This window comes from Cavia porcellus, unplaced genomic scaffold (assembly GCF_034190915.1).
Source record: "Cavia porcellus strain 051 isolate PalLab524CR breed Dunkin Hartley unplaced genomic scaffold, mCavPor4.1 scaffold_26, whole genome shotgun sequence".
Taxonomy (NCBI): domain Eukaryota; kingdom Metazoa; phylum Chordata; class Mammalia; order Rodentia; family Caviidae; genus Cavia; species Cavia porcellus.
Window position 1 is genome coordinate 48,037,769 of NW_026947509.1, and position 8,015 is coordinate 48,045,783.

The following is an 8,015-nucleotide window of genomic DNA, read 5'->3' on the forward strand; positions in this document are numbered from 1 at the left end:
CGGCCTCTGCACTCATATTTTCTAACTTTATTTTTAAAAATTGCTTTTTGAAAAGCAATTTAAGTCTTGAGTCTTAAAATTAATTTTTTTAAATGTGGAAAAGAAAAAAGTCTCTTTAAGGTCTGAGTATATTAGGATTAGATTACTGCTGCACCAAAACTGGATGATAATGGCTTTGCAGAGGCTTTAAGACCTTATTATTTCATTTAAAAAGAAAAAAAAAAGGCACAAAACAAGCAAAAACACCATTACCATTAGCTACATAATAAAACTAGGATATGTCAGGAGACATAATGTATCCTTTTGATATTGGAAAAAGATCTCCCAATTGTTAAATGTCAATGTGCCGGAGTTCCTGCTCCTAAACCAAAGAAGGAAGTTAGGAGAGTGTTGGCATCTGTGCCAGGGTACTCAATAACCAAAAGGGTGCAAGACAAAGGCCCAAAGAAATGAGACAAGCATCATGAGCTTAGGGCTACAGGAGAACTACAATCCTCCTCAGAGCGTCAGAGCTCTTAACTAGCTGGCTGGCCTACTAACGCTGGGCAGTTCCTATTTAATCGGAACAAGCAAGGAGTTGAGTGGACAATGGAGGAAACCTGAGCTGGATTTTGGGAGGGGTTCAAGGACCACCTCAGAGCAACAGATGATATTAATTAAGGAAAACCATCCAGAAAGTCTCTAGGTGGCCTCAGCCATGGCCTAACTTTGCCTCCCTGAGGTGTCTCCTCCTCCTCAGTTCAGCCACGCCCAAGCCACGCTACAGCCCTGTACGTGTATTCAGCTTCAAGGGCTCCAACAGGAATGTTTTATTGAAAATCAAGAGAATAGCTCCTGGATTTCCAGGAGGAGTTCTGAGTGGGTGGCCACCAAGTCCCTTTATAATTTATACAGCAAATTCACAATGTTGGTACAATGTGGGTCAAACTACAGTCAACCTGTAGGATTACAAGCGTAGTCTCTTAGCTAATGTCCATCCAATAGGGAAATAAGTCATATAGCAAGGGTACAGGAAAAGAGCAAAGGTATTTTGGGGAAAGATGTGCCTGGATGTTCTGGTCATCCGCTGATGTGTGATGCCTATATGGACCCCGTGGTCCAGGTGATGCTAAGAGCAGTATAATTTCAAGTTGTCCGTGGGGCTGAGGCAGAAATAATCCTGCTTTGGAATCCCTGAGGTATAAATCCAAAAATGTTTAGAAAGATAAGATGATTTTGCTCCAGGATCTCTAACTGGGGAGGAACTTAGAGAAGTGTGTGTGTGTGTGTGTGTGTGTGTGTGTGTGTGTTTGCATTTCAGGTGAAGAATTGAAATAATTACACTCCTCAGGTTTTAGTAAAGCATCATCAGTGCATGCAAGACCCAATTCTACTCCCCTTAATCTCCATTTCTTCTCTGAAAGACCCCTACCACATTTAATTTACATATCTTGTAGAAAATATGTCATGGTTAGTTGGAACGATGCAGTAAAAACTCAAGAATCTGTATTTTACATCTCTCTATTATTCTGTGTACAGTTTTTTATTTTAGATAGTTGTATTTTCACAGTATGTCTCTATTTGTCAGTGTTCTGTTGCTAATCATGTAACACCATAGATTGGTGTAAGTATAAAAAGTAAGTTTATTTTGGCATACTGTTTTTGGAGGTGCAAAGTTAAGGGGCCATATTTGGTGATGACCATTTTAGTGGTAGAGTCCTGAAGTGACACAGAACATCACATGATAAGAGACATGGAACATGTATGGTTGGATGTGTTTCTCTTTTGTTCTCTTTCCTTTACAAAGCCAGCAAGATTCAATTACAAAGTCTCCACCATCATGAATTTATTTACATCTAAACACCTCCCAAAGACCCCACCTTTAATTTTCCATAGTCATATTGTTTCCCCATTCGTGAAACGTTTAAGAGTGATTCAAACCATAGGAACCTCTATCTCATTTTACAATCTTTTCCTGATTATAGGCATTATTTCTAATATACTGTACTATAGCTAGTAATATTCAGGTAAACATTATCTTATAGGTCTGAGTGTGACTACACTGACACACACACACACACACACACTCAGAAACCAATTGCTGGATCATTTCCCCAATATGTCTAGACTGCTTTCCGGAGCCACTTGGGCTAGCTGATATTTTATCCAATGGTGTCTAATAGTCTAATACTTTCTTTCATTCCCATATGCTATCATTTGTGCTAGATGTCCTACCAAAGCCTCGTGTGGGCATGGGTGGGGTGGGCCTTTCTAAGGTGGCTGAGTCCAGAGTTTGTGATTGGTTCAGTGTTTAGTGTTGGAATTGACAGTGGGGGTGCTGCACCCGCCCAGGGTGTATAGCTGACATAAAATATAAGGTAGGGAAGGAGGCGTGGTTTTCCCTTTTGCCCCTTTTCACTCTCATGTCTTTTGATACTTGCTACCACCACAAAGGGCTGTCTCTGTTTCACGTCACCCTGCCTCAGAACCAGCTAAATATGGACTGAAACCTCTATAAACTGTGAGCTAAATAAATGTTTCCTTCCTGCATTTTGGGCATCAAGTATTTTGTCTCAGCAACAAGAGAAAAGTAATTAAGAGACCATGTCTTTTTCAATACTTTATGTTATCTAGTGTTTTAATTTTTGTCATTCTAATGGGTGACATAGAATCTTACTGATATTTAAACTTTCAGTTCTTTTTATTACTAATGGCATTGAACTTTTATTCATGTGATTATAAGACAACCGGGTTTTACCTGCTCATATTTTGTACATGTTTACATTGGTTGTAGCATTATTTTTGTGTTGATTTGTAGAAGTTTTGTTTCTTCTCAGGGGTATAATCCATATATTAATCTCTTTTGGCTTTAAATATTGACTATCTTCTTTAGTCTGTTAAGTTTTTCTAAGACATCATTGAATTGAACCACAATTCTTCCTTTTGATGAAGTTAAGCCACCTGCCTATGTTATTATCAATTGAGGATTTTGCTTCATGTTCTGTTAAACTTCATTGAGTCATAGGCTACAAAATGACTTCCTACATTTTATTGTATTTGCTTTTAACCTTTTTCACTTAAGTCTTTAATCTGTCTGGGATTCGATTTGGATTTTGGATTTTGGGAGGGGTAGTACATTGGGAGGGGGAGGCATAGATCTAAAGTTATTTTGGGGAAGGAAGTAAAATACTTAATGAAAGTTCAGATACACTCAAAGCTTGAATAAGTCCTTTCTTTTTCCTTGTAAAATAGCCAAAGGTTTCAATTACTGAAAATCATGTGATGCTTCCTTCTATCTCTAGGTTTCTTCCCTTATTTTTTTAAATCAGAGAACAAACCCAGAGAATCCCTCCTGGGTTCCAGGAAAAGAGTCAGAACCTGACTTTACTTCTGCTTTAGTCTCCTAGGGCTGGCATACCTCAGACTGAGAGGTTTAAACAACAGAATTATTTTTTCACAGTTCTGAAGGATACGAGTCTGAGATCAAGACGTTGGCTGACTTGGTTTCTTCTGGTGCCTCTCTGCTTGCATTGTACGTGACTGTCTTTTCCTTGTGTTTTCCTATGGTTGTCCCAGTTGGTGCTGTATGTGTAATCACTTTCTTAAGAACACTATTTTATTGTATTGAAGCCCATAGAATGATCTCTTTAAAGACCTCATCTGTGAATATAGCCACAGACTAAAGTAGTTTGTTGGGACTTCAGCGTATGCACTTTGTGTAGTCCATAATAACATCTGTGTTTTCACCTGTATTCATGGCACATGAATGTGCTTGAGGGTATCATAGCAATATGCTATAGTTTTTCCAAGATTCTTCCACTTATAGTAAATTTAGAATGAATATATGTATATGTATTTATATATGTATTTCTTTAATTTGTACAGTTGTCTTATGTGAACTCATAAAATAATCATATTACTATTTTTTAAAAAGACTACTTCTAGAAATTCTGGAAGGTTTGTATTAAACAGAGAAAACAAATATCATCCAAGAGTGCTTTAGTTCCGTTTTAAGATTTCAAATCCAAAATGTTATAACACATATTAAGGTGTAATCTATTTCATGGTTATGAAAGGGGCTTGCAGCATCTCATGGAAGTGGAGAGGAATATATTTCTGTTATTTTGGACTAGCTTTGCTCTCTGTGGCCCTGCAGGATCACAGATTCCTTCTGTTTGTCTTACTTTTCTCAGTTTTGTGCTATTCTTGCTGGCAGAGTCCTTGTTGGTCATGGGCATGTCTGTGCCAGCTCATAAGAAGGTTGGGCAAACACAGGGGCACACAGGACAGGCAGTGGAATTCACCACTGGCCAGGTGACTGAGCCTTTATACCCAGGAGTCTGTGAAATGAAGTCTTTCTATGAGCTGCTTTGTGTCCAGCTCTAATGAAAGAAGCGGAGGATTGACTGTTATGCAGTTAGTGATCTTAAAGCAGAATTTGGAGAGAAACTTTGCCTATTTCTCCCTCTGTAAAATCTTTTCAGCTCAGGCAAGCAGCTTCTCAGGCAACCCTTCCCTCAGGAATGCAGACTTGTGCTCCTTCACCACTGTCCAGTGCTTTTCTCATTGAAAAGGGAGAGACATTAAGCAGTTCTCTCCAGGGAGTCTACTCCCTTAGAGGGGCAATAATGGGTACCTACACCAATAAAACTAACAAATGTACTATAAATGAGCTTTGTAGCATCCTAACATCCTGAGATACACAGGGTGTGTTTGCTTTCAAGGCTAAAATAGGGTTAGCTGCTGGGATGACTGTCTTTGTTTTGCTTCTGTATCTCTACTTTTTTAATGTCACAAACTGTATGAAAGGGAATCTCTCCTTGGTTCAGGGTTCAGCCTAGTTCTGAGCATTTCTAGTATCTGGGAAAGTGCACCATGAAAGTCTTTCTGAAAAAATCCATCCAGTGTCTCTAGTTTCTTGGAAATCCTGCAACGTTTTCTGGTTACAGAATTTCCACAAGGGGATTGGAGATTATGGGCTTATTTTTTCCTTTTGCCTGTGGATGGGGGCTTGACAGCTGGGGAAGACCCACCTCCAAAGTCACCAAGTAAATCTTTGCTTGGAGAGGGACTTGGTGTCCCACAGCCTGGGAGCTTCCCCTCCCCTGCCAGTGCAAATGGAACCCAAAGAGGGGCTGAATGACTCAGGAACAGCAGGCAACAGGACCAGGGTAAGGTTTTGGGGGGCCAAGGGGAAAACCTGTATTGTATGATAGAAGGGGAGCCTGATCACTTCCTGGAGAATTTGATCCAGACTAAAACTGGACTGAACCAGCCTTCTGAGCAGGAGTGGCCTATAGTGGGAATTTTCTCTAGAAGTGTTTAGGAATGGGAGTGGCCAGCTGTGAGAGAGGCTCATAGTTGGTCCTATTTGAATTAGTTAGGTGAAACCTACAACCCCAAGTGGAATGTGGGGGGAGGCCTGTGAGAGAGTTGCTCTCTAAAAATCCAGCCAGATCACCAAGGGACTAGAGTCAAAGAGAAAACAGGGAAAAGGCCTGACTGGAAACCAAGAACCAGTGGCAGCTTGCCTGAAATCAATGAGCAAGGTACAGAATGAAAGGAAATTGGAGGAATGAATGCCCAGAAAAAGATAAAAAGGACAGTGGAGGCGGGAAGGCCAGAGACCTCATAACCAGGGACTGCCCCATAGGGAAAACAGGAAATGGATCTGATCCTCTGGTGGGAACTGAAAGCTATGAGTATTAGGCTGGACCAGGCTCCATCTCCCTACATCCTATGGAGCCCATGGTCACCAGGAGGACAGGGGCCAACTGATGGATTTTATGGTGGACAGTGGAGCCAAGCACTTGGTTAACACAACCCATTGGGCTACAGTCTGAGAAAAATGTGGCTATTCTGGGAGCCACCAAAATCCCAGAAAAGAGTTCATTCTTTCAACCTAAAGGATGTGTTATAGGGGGACGAGTACAGGGTTTACATGCTGTGAATCAGGCTACTGAGGCTGTTCACCCAATAGTGCCAAATCCAAACATGCAGACAGGATTCATTCCAGCAAATGATGCCTGGATTACTTGCTTAGATTTAAAGGGTGGTTTTTTTTTTCTGTCTGTACTTTGCATCTGTCAGTCAGCTCATCTTTGTATTTTAATTTGAGGATTCTGTCACAAGCATAAAGGAACAGCTAACCTATGCTAGACTTCCTCAAAGCTAGACTTCCTACAAGTTTTGGAGAGGCACTAGTTACTGATCTTTACACAAGGAGGCAATTGCACTTTGCTACAATATGTCAAAGACCTCATTTTGGCAGCCTTAATCCAAGAGGACTATTATCAGGGAACTAAAGAACTCTACTTTTTCATTGAAGAGCAGGATATAAGGTGTCCAAGAAAAAGGCACAATTTTCTAATAAGAGGTCAGAAGTCTAGGCTTCATCGTAACACAGGGCAATGTCAACTGAGCATAGAAAAGAAACAAGCTGTCTGTATTCTCCCCACAGCAACCATATAGTGTCAAGTAAGGGACTTTCTAAGGTCCACAAGACTTTGTTGCATTTGGATGACAAATTTCTCATTATTGGCCATGCCTCCTTACAAAGTCACAAGAGAGGCAGAAAAGAAGCCCTTCCTCTGGGAAACAGACCAATAGCGGACCATTGAAATGGATTTAAGAGGCTTTGAGTCAGATTTTAGCCTTGGTACTGCCAGATTTAACCTAACGCTTCTTCCTATGTGTCCATGAAAAGAAGGAGAATGGTCATAGGAGACTTAACCTGGGACATGGTATCCTGGAAACATCTGGTGGCATCCCTGTCAAAGCAAGTAGACTCTGTGGCTTTAGGACGGACTTCATGCTTCAATACACTTGATGCTACTGCTCTATCAATGCAGGAAGCTGCTAAGTTGAGACAAATGACTATTCCAGTACCACATTCAGTTATAACCTTAATGGACGAGGGGGCACCATTAGGTATCCAACCTGTGGACAAGTCAGTATCAGGGGCTTTTATGCCAAATCTTTGCATAGCTCTAGTGACAGTAAATACTCTTCATCCTGCCACTTTGCTCTCAGCTGACCCAGGAGACCTGCTTTATGACTGTGGGAATTGGGGATGAGGCATTTTCAAACCATGGAGGTATCACAGGTGGAGACCCAGATGCTGAATGTTTCACAGATGGGAGCAGCTTGGTATTGGAAGTGGTCCAACAAGCAGGATATGCAGTGGTGACACTGGACTCTGGGGGTAGAGGCTCAGCCTTTGCCTATTGGAACCTGTACTCAGAGGGCTGAGCAATAGCCCTGACAAGGACACTATTACTAACTAAGGAGTAAAAGGTTAACACTTATACTGATTCCAAGCATGCCTTTGCCATGCTGTATGTTCCTGGAGCTGTATATAGGGAAAGAGGGATCCTGACTGTTGCAGAAAAGGAGCTAAAATACAAAACAGACATTTTACAGCTTCTAGATGCTGCATAGGCACTAAGGAACCTGACTGTTACACACTGCGGGGGGCATCAATGGATTGGTATGATGGAAGCCAAAGGAAACAAAGAAGCAGGCAGTAAAGCAAAACGGGCTGCTATGGCAGCTCCACAACCCAAGAGGCAGGTTCTGGCCTACCCTTCAGCCCAGAACTCATGCTCTTGGAGACTCCAAACTATACTTCAGTTGACATAGATTTCCCAAGAGTCTGGGGGCTTAAACCAAGGGAGAACGGTGGAGATTCTCTGATGGGTGGCTGGCTATCACTGGAATGATGGCCCTAGTTATGTGAGGCAATTCCATCAGGGGTCTCACGTGGGGAAAATGGCACTGGAGATGTTACTTCCTTGTCACTTCTGCTTGCCATAGCTCACTGCCATTACTCAAGCTGTTTGGGAAGAGTACCTGACCTGTAGGCAGAAGAACCCAAAACAAGGGTCCAATCAGGCCCCTGGGTATCCAAGATGCAGCTGGTACTCCATGTGAAAACTGGCTTCTAGGCTTCACTGGGTGTCCCTGAGCAGGAGCTATTGATACATACTTGTCTAACCTGCATGTTTTTGGGGTGGGCAGAGGCCTACCCCTCCTGG